The sequence below is a fragment of the Asterias rubens genome, chromosome 8 (genome assembly GCF_902459465.1).
Source record: "Asterias rubens chromosome 8, eAstRub1.3, whole genome shotgun sequence".
Lineage (NCBI taxonomy): Eukaryota > Metazoa > Echinodermata > Asteroidea > Forcipulatida > Asteriidae > Asterias > Asterias rubens.
The window spans coordinates 6,902,385-6,916,229 of record NC_047069.1 but is presented as its reverse complement, the minus strand read 5'-3'; the positions used below and the strand labels follow the sequence as shown (position 1 = coordinate 6,916,229).

Here is a 13,845-nt window from a genome sequence, read left to right as displayed (position 1 = left end):
TGGCAGCTTAAAGGCAGTGGACACTATTGGTAATTACTCAAAATAATTATTAGCATAAAACCTTTCTTGGTGACGAGTAATGGGGAGAGGTTGATGGTATAAAACATTGTGAGAAACGGCTCCCTCTGAAGTGCCATAGTTTTCGAGAAAGAAGTAATTTTCCACGAATTTGATTTCGAGACCTCAGATTTAGAACTTGAGGTCTCGAAATCAACCATCTAAACGCACACAACCTCGTGTGACAAGGGTGTTTTTTCTTTCATTATTATCTGGCAAATTCGATGACCGATTGAGCTCAAATTGTTCACAGGTTTGTTATTTTATGCATATGTTGAGATACACCAACTGTGAAGACTAGTCTTTGACAATTACTAATAGTGTCCAATGCCTTTAAGTACTTGACTCTATGATGGACCCCAATCATTATTCAAGGCCCATGCTTCTTAAGATTACACAATGAGTCTTAAGAGTCCAATAAATCATTCTTTTGCACAAGGAGACAAGCTCGTTTGCAATCCGGAAGGCAGGCATTACCTCTAATAATTGTCTGGGGAGGGGGGGGGATTGGTACTGCACGACATACAAATGCTGTTACATTAAAAATAAAAATAAATTGTTTGTTAGTTATCTCATATAGTGGACACTATTAGTAATTGTCAAACTAATTGTATAAATACAATGTAATGTTCCTACCAACGCAAGATACAACATTGCCGCTGGGGCGTTATTACTTTTTCCATCATAGAGTCAAGTACTTAAAGGCAGTGGACACTATTAGTAATTGTCAAACTAATTGTATAAATACAATGTAATGTTCCTACCAACGCAAGATACAACATTGCCGCTGGGGCGTTATTACTTTTTCCAATCACGAGTTGCTGCAAAGAACAAACAAGTTACTCTTGATTCAAGGCTTGCCTGTTGTTTGCCCTCTGTAGGTAGATTCGAGCCATTTGGGGGTATTTCGGCAAATTATTACAAGGAGGACTGGGGTTCAAAAGAGGGCGCTATAGACACAATTCACCTCATGGGAAAGGGGGGGGGGCACACCAAATCTCTTGGCACGTTGGTAGAGTGTTTTAAGCACAAGCTTGGTGTACGCAGGGCAACAAATATGCCACCATCTCGTGACTGACGGTTTCTACAAACAAAGTTAGTTTAAACTGTAATCATTTTACAAAGATATTTTCTTGTGTTGAAAAAGCGATGTGACAGAATAAAATATCACACAAAGTTGCACCCGCGCTAAATTCCCATAGCTCAGAAGTGCCTTGAATTTCGTTTACAAACTTTATCGCCCGTAACTATTAATGCACACTTTTTCCACCTAATGGGCCTTAGCAGCTAGCTGGACTATAACAGTCTTTGTCCTCAATACGCTGCCCAACGTAGCGAGAATAGACTTGCACAAAGCTAGCAGACGATCACGCCCGCTGCACATGCATGGTAGTGAGGCTGCGAAATAAAACATGCGAATGTCTTTGTGAACCGAGACAACAGTAGCTGACGGCTCAGAGGTGCCTGGAAGTTCGAAAGTGACCCTCAATCACCATAACTGAAGAAGCGTATTGATGAATTATTTCCCCACTTTAAAGCTGACGGCTCACAGGTGATTTGAATCTCAATGGTGAAATTTATCCCCATAGCCGATGGCTCATGGCCATCGGTGCCTGGAAACTCAGTAATGGTGACCTTATCGTGACAGGACTAGTCAGTCAATCGGAACGCTGCTTATCTGCTTATCTGCACAGATCGTGTAAAGCAAAAGCGTTGTGGAGTTTCAGATGAACTTTAGACTACGTACTGTTTCATTGTAAAACTGTGATTTTTCAAAAGGCATTTCTTTACACTGTAAACGCGCCTATACTGGTAGTTAGGTAATGCCAAAAGCGCTTGGGAAAACCAGCAACTTCGGGAAAAACGGTAGAGGCTGTTTCTTTGCAGAAGAACTGTGACTTCTCGAAGGCTTTTCCAGTCAAATATGCAGCAGTTGTTGTATCGTTGCTTTGTTTGTTAATATGTAAGTCTTCACTTTATCGGTTGATTTGATTATATTGCTCTGTTCGTTTTTGTTACAGGACCTCATCGGCAATCAACGATTATGGCTGATGAAATAAAACGAATCTTTTTGTGGTGCACAGGGCGCTCAGTATCCACAGCACTGGTCAAATGTCTCAGCTGTGTTGAAGGGCTACAGGTGGTTCTCGAGCCTTACGGATGTGCCTTCAATTCAGGACCAGAGAGAAAAAAATCAGAATCCAGACTCGTTTGACCCATATGAGAAGCGCTTGCATGAGAACCGCTTCAGGGAGACTCCATCAGCCCTTGTCGATGACGGTGTCCAAGGTTTTGAGGCGTCAGTCTGCACTTACGGCTTTGTCAGAGATGATCTCTTATCAGCATCTTAAGAAGATTTCAAGATCTTACTCTGCAAGGATTTGGTTCACTATCTCGATGCTAAGTATCACATGCTTCCCAAAGGATTCAGATACAGCTTCTTGATTCGCCATCCGGCCAAGGTTTTCGTATCATGCAAAAAAATGTTTTCAAAAGCATACGGCGAAGAAGTTGATTTGCTCAAGTTACCAGTTTCATTGTTTCCTGCCGGGTATAAGTTCAAGGAGCTTTACGAGTTGATAGAGTACGTGGAAAATGAACTCCATCAAGAGCCCGTCATCCTCGATACTGATGACCTCTTAGCTGACCCACCTGGCATCTTGTCTGCCTATTGCCTCAAGATGGGTATTCCCTACAAACCAGAGCTTCTGTCTTGGGAAGCAGGAGGTGAAGTCATGGACAAGTGGGTAACATCTAAGACACTCAAACGGTCAAACAAAAGAGCTGGATATTTTGATAACGCATTTAGTAGCAGTGGATTTTTTAGTCCACAACCTCCCCCTGCTCCGGACAGCCTGCCTGCAGATGTGCAGACTTGTGTAAGGGCTTCGATGGGATACTACGAAAAGCTTCGCACCAGACGAATCAGACCTCTGTCAGAAGTGGGACTGTGAACCAACGACCTGTTCAGTCAATCTCGGTGAAAAGACTATACTACATTTTAACACCCCACCCACAATGAACGTGTCAGATACAGGCTTAAATAACAACAAAGTAAACAACAACTTTTTGATATCATTTTCTCTTTAATGTCTTTATACATTCAACATGCAAAGTATGTAGAAAATAGTTATTCATTTTCGGTTTCACCCATATACGCTGTTGTGTGTTAGCACTGTATACTCAATACATTCCCGAGTTCTGTGGTAAAAAAAATCACAGGCATATTACTTGACTTGGATTCGAACCCACGACCTTTGCAATTCTAGAGCAGTGTCCTACCAGCTAGACCAACGAGATTGCCCGATGCGGTTCAAATTCTATGCAGAGGGTAGGCCAACTGTAACGATTTATAGATGTTAAATTTGCATCAGGGATAAGGAATATTCATTTTGGTTTTACCCATATTATAAACTGGTCTGCGATAATTATTAGCACTGTACAATGTACACTGTAAGCACTGTATACTGTAGAAAATATTACTAAGGACCAAACCTACTAGACAAACCCTCACACAACAGAGATTTACACATGGTTGTACCCGCAAGCTTACTATTTATGTATAGGTTATTCCTTCTATCATACAAAGCAACCATTGGAAGTAGGAATTTACTTAATGCAACCCCACCTTTATCATTTTTTTTTTCATACATACATTTCCACCCCCCATACATACAATTCTGTGTAAATAAGGACTGCTATGTTTGTTGGCTTTGGGTTTTTTTTTTTGGGGGGGGGGGTCAGGGATGGGGGGGGGGCTGTTTTTTTTTCTTATTCCAATTCTGAGTTGAGGTATGAAAGAGTTGAGGAAAATATATGTGACGGTCATAGAAATTGTACCCCCCCACCGTTATTTTTATTGCACTTACTTATTATGTAACATTTAATTATTCATGCGAAGCGCCCTCTCTTGAGAAGCATTTCAATTTCGCGCGCTTCCGCCACCCTCATAATGATTCCAGCGAAGACCTGACGACATGTATTTTGTCTTCGTCTGTTTCAGGTAATAATCTTTTGGTTTATTTTTCATACATTTTCCCTCTAAAAATCATCATTCAATGTACATTATTGTAAACTGGTGTTTATCTTCAACCACTATTGATTCAATTTTTATTCATTTCGAGATTATTGGAGATTTAATGGAATTGATTGATTGCCGGACTAAAGATTTGTCCCGGTTTAGTTTTCTGAATACAAGTTTATTATTTATTTGTTGAACTATACCCTTGTAGTTTATTTGACAAGAGTTGCTATCTATAAGTGTTTGTTCTTTAAAACATTTCCGATCAGGAGCATCGGCCAAGTTTTATTTGCATTTAAGTTGTTGTTTTCCATCGATAATCAAGATGGCGCATGATGTGAAAATCACATGTCATGATCTTGAGACATAGCTGTTTATTTAAAGCCGTTTACGATTTCATTTAATACTGTTTGTACATAAATACTGTTCTGTGATTATTTGTTTTATAAGTTAATTAAGATAATGATTCCAGCGAAGACCTGACAACATGTATTTTGTCTTCGTCTGTTTCAGGAAATAAAATGGTGCACCGAGTGTAAAGAAAACAACTTGCCGTTAGCCTCTATCCTTATTCGACTTTCTTAAGTATTAGAGAGGGTCACATATATCTGATTTTTTTGCAATTCTTTAGGGGTAAGAATAAATAGAGTGTTTTGTCCTTGTCTTTTCATGTGTAACTAGTTTGTGTTCTTTCAATGATCTCAGTCTTGTTTGCATTGTTCTTTCTCACAGATACGTATGTATGTACACAAACTTGGGGGTCTTCATCAAACCAACAAGCTTGCTGTTAAGAGACCCCCCCACCTAATCTATTAAGTTTCCGGTCCTGCAATATTATTTTGTTGTTATAAATGCTTGAGTGGAAATAAATTGAACTACGAACTTTCCCCTCCATACTTCATATGAAGGCAGATGGGCATATAAATGTGTGTGTCTTATGGACACATTCTTCAATATATCTTACCTAAGATGCCTTGTTTTTCAGTTTAAATCCTGTTTTGAAGCTTCGTTTCCAAGTACTGCTTCCCTCATGCCTCTTCAGTCTTCCATCATTTCTGTTTTTACATTCCTCCATCAATGACTGACTGATGAATTGGTGGCTGATAGCAACGGATTTTCTCCACAGGCGTGGTGTCACTCTCGTTTGCCTTCAGGTACTTGTTCAATACAGAGACGATTTGGTTGTTCAGAGTCTGGTACTTGCAGATGCCAAAGGCCTATAAAAGAAAATCCTCAAGAAAGTTAGACAATGATTCAAAGAGAAAAGTAATTCTTATACTCTCATTCACATACTTTTAGCAAATTAAAACATTTAGGATGAAATATATAACCTCAATAAGTTCATTTAACACTAATTTATATATTTGTATATTGTGTATAAATATTAAGCGAGCCCTAACTAGTTTCTATATTTTGTTAATTTTATAATTAGTTAAGTTTACTACAAGTAATTGTTAATTGAGAAATTAATTTTGAATACATGAAAATATATTAAAATATAATAATGTTTAAAGAACAAGATATATTACACTTTAGGCCTATGCTCATAGAATACAAAATCTTTTTTGGAAAAACGTTTGACAAACCAAAGATCTTTCAACATTTAATATATACATTTGTTTGACTTACTTCAGATGTGAAGCAACCCAATGTCACATAAAGAATAGAAATGTATATAAAATTTGGTGTAAATAAAGAGAGAGCAAATCAATGAAGGCTTATGAGCAGAGAATCTCAACAACAGTTGGGTCCGTCCTGGCTTCTGTTTGGCCAGCCAGGTTTAGATGAAAGTTGGGCCATGACATCAAGATAACCACAGTATAATGTAGATGCAATGAAGTTTAAATGCAATGAATAAATAACAAAAACAAATCAATATAGGGAAATAACGGTGAAGCATTATTCAAACACAGAATCCCAACAACATTTTAGGACTTTCCTGGCTTCAATGTGCCGAAGTATAGAACAGGCCAGTAGCCGGCCTATTATAGATTGGGACAGTAACCCAAGTTGGGCCATGACATATTATACATAAACACAGTACAATATGGTTAGAATTGGCATTTGGAGACAAGTGAATTTCAAGCTAAAATGGCAAAGCATTAGATCACAGAATCACAGCAAAATATGGGACAGTCCTGGCATATAAAACAGGCCACCCTGTTTTAGAAAGTTGGGCAAAGCCATCAACATAAACACAGAATATAAAAGTGGCATTATGTAGAAAATATTGACAAGTTTAAATGCTTCAGTGTGCCCAAAAAAGAACAGGCCATGCTGGTCGGCCTATTACATACTGGGACAGTAACCCAAGTTGGGCCATGAAATCAAAATTAACACAGGTAAATACATATCAGATTGTACAATCAAGATGGCATGCAGATGAGAAATTAAACCCTAAAATGAATTCATACCAATGTAGAGATTCATATTAATTATAAATATGCAATATGAGAAATTAAAGCAACAAATGAATTCATACCGATGTACAGATTCACATTTATAAATAAGCAATATGAGAAATTTAAAGCCACAAATCAATTCATATTCATTACAGCAACAAATATATCAATCAGTGAGAAGGAAAGAAAATGAATGACATGGATACAAGAACAGATTGAGCAAAAATATGCAGTTTTCTAAAGAGCTACATGTACCTCTTTAAAATTATTTTACACTACAAAGACAAAAACACACACATGAGTTTAGGTAGATAATGAGTAGGGTAGATCGACGGAGTCATAAAATATACAAAGTATATGCTTGGCACAATTGAATGACTATTGGGTATATTATGTACATGGTTTCAATGCACAGGGGTATGGGAAGGCTGGCTGCAGATTGCACCACGTCCCATCACATGGTGCTGGGTAAATAAATGAGTATTCTGTTTCAAACAAAGCTCCTTACACATTGTAGACAAATAACGAACGCTTTGAGATGCCCCATGAGTGTGACAATGCGCTATTATAATAACTGTTTTATTGATGTTATCATTATTACAGGCCATCTCATTGGCTGTATGTTGAAATAAAACTTACCATGCCGTTAATGTATGCATCTGCACCATGCATCCACTTTCTGCACTGTGGTAGCAGAAATCCAGTGCTTCAAAGCATTTCTGTTGGCCAAGCAGAGTGATCAAGGCACAGCTGACCCAGTTCAGCCCTTCACCAAAGCTCTACCTGGGTTTTCACACTGTAGGAGCAAAGATGTGAATTCATAATATCATGGAGGTAGATATATCAAACAAATCTTTTGAAACTAGGGTTTGATGCAGTGGAAAACACCCAGGCCACGCCCTTAACACTTAGGCATACATTGACTTGTATACAAATATTGACTGGTTTAAGAGCTATGGTTAAAACTGTGACTACCAAAGTCATCCTCCGCTTGTTTCGTTAACCTAAGATGAAGTCAAGAGAAACTAGACTGCTCCTCTGATCACCAAAGGAGAAGTGGTTTTACCATAGCAGAAGTAAAAGCAGTCAATACCTACTGTAGTTAACAACCCCGTACATAATTTGGGCCCAGACTTATACAATTCTAGGCAGAGGTCATCCTAAGCTGAGCTGGACGTGACAAAGTGGAGTGGTAGAAGTGTAGATGAGCTGAGAAGAGCAGCGATTGAAAGAGAACAGGTGATGGTGGCGACTCCAGGAGTGCGCCCTCATACCAATTTGACGCAAATCTTTGCAAAGTACCAAGAAGCTGCTGTTGCTATGGGTAATATTAGTAGGCCCTACATTTGATGTAATGGGATAGTAAATTATTTGGTTCATGGGTAAAGTACAGTTTTTGCTATCAAAAGGCAGAATGTTTGTAAAACTTCAACAGGCTAGTAGGGTGCAACTGCCCTCCCAAATACGCTTCAAAACTGATTCAATTATAAATGAATAGGAGGGTTCAGCCCAGATCATAATTCCTGCGAATGCGAAACAAATTGTGACGTCACAAATACACAATGATACAAAACAGTTGAATCGTGTTAAATTCCTGCAAAATAATCGCTGCGAAAAACTGCAATGTGACATTAAAATGCGCTTTGCATTTGCAGGAAGCATGAACCAGGCTTTAGACTGTGTAAATTAACCTTGAGAGTGTCCAATTGTCACACAAATTTTGGCTCCCACAAAATATGTAAAGCAGCTACAAACTGTATTGTTATGCAAAGTTTGAAAACATAGTAATTCTAATAAAGCCTACCTTAGTTTGGATCAACATAAGGCAGTTCTTATAATTATTAGCTAAGACTGCCTTGTATTTGATTTAGACAAGACTTAAAACCACACTACCTTTAAAAAAGGTATTTACCACAATGCCTGTAAAATCACTGCTCTCAAAGCCAAAAATGGCAATCTCCAGACTCTTGTACATAGCTGTGCTGATTCTTTGAGTGATCAGATGATTCAAATCAATTGAGCGCCCCAACAGCTAGGAAACAAACAACAACAATTCAAGAGTGTAAGAACTCAGACAAAGCATGTAGGGTTGACAGTTTTTGTCTAAAAGGGCACCAAAAAACAATGTGATACAGAGGATGTTTGCCATTTAAATCAAAGGTTACATCCAGCACAATTTCTTAAAGGTGTGGAAAACCTCATACCTATATATTCCCAATAGGGATATAGTAAGCCATTTGCACGCCTGTGATTACGCACAGGCAGGCCAAGAAGGGCATGGCCTCTGTTGCCCACGCTCTTGGCCTTGTTGCCCTCCAAATGTTTCCCCTTCACTTTAAGACAATGGTAGTGTCCTTTGGAAAATGGAAATGGCCTTGGGTACTCAGCCAAAAGTGAGCGCTTACACATCATTTAAGTTACCCAGACTAGAGACAGTTACTATGACACATGGTTCAGCTCAACTTTTTGCATAGAGACGGTGAACACCTAATGTACGATTCTGAACTAATGGGTATGGTGACTCGTACTGCTTTGACCATTTGGAGGCTGCTTTACAGAATGCCTGCCTTCAACCATGAGATGCAGCAGCACTGTATTTAGTCTGAGGAATCCAATTTGAGTGCTCTCTTAATATGACCGATCAAGCCACTGTATCAGACATTAGTCAAAATGTAACTGTTTATAGAATGACTAATTAGGGGCCTACCTGTATATGTCTCTGTCTGAATAGAGTCTTATATATGTTAGCAGGAGGGTAGGCTATGCCAATACCGTAGATCTCACACTCAGTACGGAAAGGCTTATTCAACAAAATGCTGTAAAAAGAAGGCATCAATACTTTTCGTAAAATGGACAAATAATCCCCTCCTATCATATATATGAGTTCAAATTGAGGTAGATGGGGAAAATAGTCTGGTTCCATATTGTTTGTTTGTTTGTTTTAATTCCATTTGAATGACAACAAAATTACAGGAATAATGGTTACAAGTAAATAAATAAAGAAATAAATACTAAGTTAGTACAAATGAGGGTTGCAATCAGATGAGGCAACTCTTCTGTATCGAAACACCCACAACTGCTGTAAACAAGATGCTTCACTGGTTCAAGAAATTACAAAGAAAGTAAAAGTATCCCTAAATAAACGCACTATATTAATTATAATTAAAATATGAACTTAAACAATTGTACACATTATTGATTTGTTGTGGTCACTGCTCTTAAAGACAGTGGCAAGTCAAATTTTTACATATAATCTGTGTTACTATATAAATAGGCCTACAGTTGCATCATTGCATTGGTTTTCATGGATTCTTAGTGTCTTTAAAAGGGGTTTGGTAGAGTCATTGCTGACAAACAAAAGGTCTGAAACATGAATTCACTTTTCATGAGGAATGATTAAAAGGATGCCATTTCATCTATCTGTCTATGAGTTATTAATTTCAAGGAACTTCTGGGAACAGAAGTTACAGAACGACATTAAAATAACAATAATAACATTGTCTAGCTAGACTAGCATTACTTCTAACTAGAAAATTATTATTACTATTATTATGTGGTGCACTAGCATGACTAGCATGACTAGTTCGGGGGCTAGTTTTTGTAATTGCTTTTTTAGCCAAAAGAATTAATGAAGAAATGAAATATGCTTACCACAGTGACAGTGCAACGGAAAACGACGTCAAAGCACAGTTAGGCTTGTGTAATGGCTGCTGTCGTGGCTGTGGTTGTTTCTTCAGTCAGTAGTTTTGTTTTCGCGGTCGCTTGCTCGACTCAAGAAGAAGCAAACCACACTCGATCCTTCCTGTAGCCTCCGTCAGATAGTCCATAGAGACACACAAATTATCTCCGGTTATTTAATTTTTGATCCCTCCAACACATGAAATTAATTGTAGATGTCTACCCTTCGTTCACATAATATGGGCGTTTAGTATCCACATCACTGGGTTATTGACGACAGCTGTGTTGCAGGGTACCATCAGATGGTGTGTTCGAGCCAACTTCTTGAGCTTATAAAATTATCTTAAAACTAACCACCAGCAAAACACAACATGGACTAAGGAGGGCGTCCTTAGGTCGTCGATAGAGGGGGTGCACTATTGTAAATCGACCATCGCAAATTATTCATGCGCCGAGCTCATTATCATAATTTGTAAACCCACAACTTTTTTTTAGTTAGGACGTTTTGGAGGTCATGCACCTAATAGATTGTTTAACTATGATGATCCATCACAACCAGATGTTCTGGGCTTCAACTTATGAGGAGGTTTGACGATTTAGGCCTTCAAAGTTGGTCCTATTTACGTTGGGAATTTATTCATGAAAACTGGCGGCAAGTCGGTTCGGGAAAGTGTTTTCGTGTTCGTTTTGTTTTGGCAAAAAATCAAAACGGCTGACGTGCACATTAACTAAACAGAAATATTATGCTTTAGTGGTCTGAAAGGATAACACAATTTTCGTGTTTTTTTCAGAGGTCGTGAAATTTTTTCCTTAAAAAACGAAAACTTTCTATATCAATTTGCAGTTATTAACAATTTATGAAAATTATTAAAAATTTATGAAGATTGCAACCCGGACGTCAACATTATGGTCGGCATAACAAGTTTGCTGTGCACTTGACCTTAACTCCTGAACTTGGCATGCTAGAGAGAAAATTTGGGTACCTGTGTGTGGCTTGGATATTGCCGAGTCCGATGATCAACTTCCGGGGAATCCGCAACAAGTCCGTGGTGCTCAAAAAGACATCCGAGCAAGCCTACTCAAAATGACTGGGTTGAAGATTGCAACCCGGACGTCAACATTAGCCATTCTGGAGAGAAATTCAAAGTACAAAGGCTCTCATCACCCTCAAGATATCACCCGATCCACACATACTATACACCAAAAGAAAGCCCCACTCGAGGGCTACCAGTTCATGTTTGTTGTGTGTATGTGGCACAAGTCTGCGCGACGAGGTCGGCGAAAGAGCTACCCTTCACCCTAAGCGACAACATTGACCAAGACAATTTTAGATTGGCACATACTATACACCACCGGAGAGCCCTAATCAAGGGCTACAATTTCATGTCTTTGTTTGATTTTTTGGGCCTAGACCTAGCCGATGCAAGCCGACAATAGAGGGAGCCATCTTCAGTCAATTTAGTGCAAGGTTGGCGAGGCAAAGCGGTGTAAAAAGCGGCAAAAATTGTCGGCATAACAAGTTCGCTGTGCACTTGACCATAACTCCTGAAATTCAAAGTACAAAGGTTATTTTGAACCCCAAGAAATGTTTTGATCCGCACATACTATACACCATAGGAAAGCCCTATTCAACGGCTACATAATTCTGCGCAGCAAGGGCGGCGAAAAAGCTACCCCTCACCCTAAGGGAGAAAAAGGCTAAAAAAGTGAGTTTGTCTTCAAATAATGACATTACACGGAGGCCCATATCATATCCAAGATATTATTGGATTCGCACATACTATACACCAACGGAAAGCCCTAATCATGGGCTACAGTTTCCTGTTTTTGTTTTGTGTCTGTGGATTGGATCTAAGCGATGCAAGCCGACAAGTGAGGGAGCCATTTTCGGCAATTTTGGGCAAGTTTGAAAACGCCAGATAACGGGGTGCCGAAAATGGTTGGCATACAAGTTCGCTCAGAGTCTGTGAACTTGACCATTATTCCTGAACTTGGTAGGCTAGAGAAATAATCTGGGTACCTGTGTGTGGCTTGAAAAATACCGCATCCGATGATCAACTTGCGGAGACCCTGCATCAACTCCGTGGTCCTCAAAAAAACGTTTATGCAAGCCTACTCCGAATGGTTGGCACGAAGAGTGTTTTCCGGACGTCAATATTAGCCATTCTGGAGAGAAATTCAAAGTACAAAGGTTATTTTGAACCCCAAGAAACGTTTTGATCCGCACATACTATACACCAGAGGAAAGCCCTATTCAACGGCTACACGTTTATAATTGTTTCGTGTCTGTGGCATAATTCTGCGCAACAAGGGCGGCGAAAAAGCTACCCCTCACCCTAAGGGAGAAAAAGGCTAAAAAAGTAAGTTTCTCTTCAAATAATGACCTTACACGGAGGCCCATATCATATCCAAGATATTATTGGATTCGCACATACTATACACCAACGGAAAGCCCTAATCATGGGCTACAGTTTCCTGTTTTTGTTTTGTGTCTGTGGCTTGGATCTAAGCGATGCAAGCCGACAAAGGAGTGAGCCATTTTCGGCAATTTTGGGCAAGTTTGAAAACGCCAGGAAACGGGGTGCCGAAAATGGTTGGCATACAAGTTCGCTCAGAGTCTGTGAGCTTGACCATTATTCCTGAACTTGGTAGGCTAGAGAAATAATCTGGGTACCTGTGTGTGGCTTGAAAAATACCGCATCCGATGATCAACTTGCGGAGACCCTGCATCAACTCCGTGGTCCTCAAAAAACGTTTAAGCAAGCCTACTCCGAATGGTTGGCACGAAGAGTGTTTTCCGGACGTCATTATTAGCCATTCTGGAGAGAAATTCAAAGTACAAAGGTTATTTTGAACCCCAAGAAATGTTTTGATCTGCACATACTATACACCAGAGGAAAGCCCTATTCAAGGGCTACACGTTTACAATTGTTTTTTTGTCTGTGGCATAAGTCTGCACAACAAGGGAGGCGAAAAAGCTACCCCTCACCCTAAGGGAGAAAAAGGCTAAAAAAGTGAGTTTGTCTTCAAATAATGACATTACACGGAGGCCCATATCATATCCAAGATATTATTGGATTCGCACATACTATACACCAACGGAAAGCCCTAATCATGGGCTACAGTTTCCTGTTTTTGTTTTGTGTCTGTGGCTTGGATCTAAGCGATGCAAGCCGACAAAGGAGGGAGCCATTTTCGGCAATTTTGGGCAAGTTTGAAAACGCCAGACATTATCTGGCGTTTTCAAACTTGCCCAAAATTGCCGAAAATAATATTTGAGTGCAAAACTGTATCTTTCTCAAAAACTATGTTATTTCAAAGAGAGCAATGTTTTTTCTACCATCAACAGCTCTCCACACGGGGGGTCAAAATTACTTTAAGGTGTAGAGTTGTTTACTTGTATGTTGACTATTTGTATAGAGCTCTAACATAGCTTGTGTGTTGTAGCCACAGGATGCATTCGTATCACCAACTTTAGCGCACATATAAAAAGTGTGACGTCATCAATGGTCTTTTGAGTGAAGACATTTTATTTTATTTTTACTCAGCATCCAACAGTAAACAATTTAAATTTGTGTTTCAAGTGCGAGTTCACCAGAAATATATTTTTTTTCTCATGTGTAGTGTAGACATTTTAGCATGGGTTTTGGCTGGCACAGTACCAAAGTGAGTGGAGAACATACCCAT

General features: G+C 39.2%; 1 long non-coding RNA gene and 1 pseudogene across 1 annotated transcript; one reads left to right on the top strand and one right to left on the bottom strand.

Annotated features, from left to right (window-relative positions):
* Positions 1–2,101: 2,101 nt before the first annotated feature.
* LOC117293215 lies at positions 2,102–3,106 on the top strand (annotated as a pseudogene).
* A 1,590-nt stretch (positions 3,107–4,696) lies between these two features.
* LOC117293968 lies at positions 4,697–10,468 on the bottom strand. Its single transcript, XR_004519494.1, has 4 exons — positions 10,132–10,468; positions 8,393–8,512; positions 7,120–7,276; positions 4,697–5,295 (listed from the first exon to the last, which is right to left on the bottom strand). It is a non-coding gene; the product is annotated as an uncharacterized LOC117293968 (long non-coding RNA).
* Between the last annotated feature and the right edge of the window lie 3,377 nt (positions 10,469–13,845).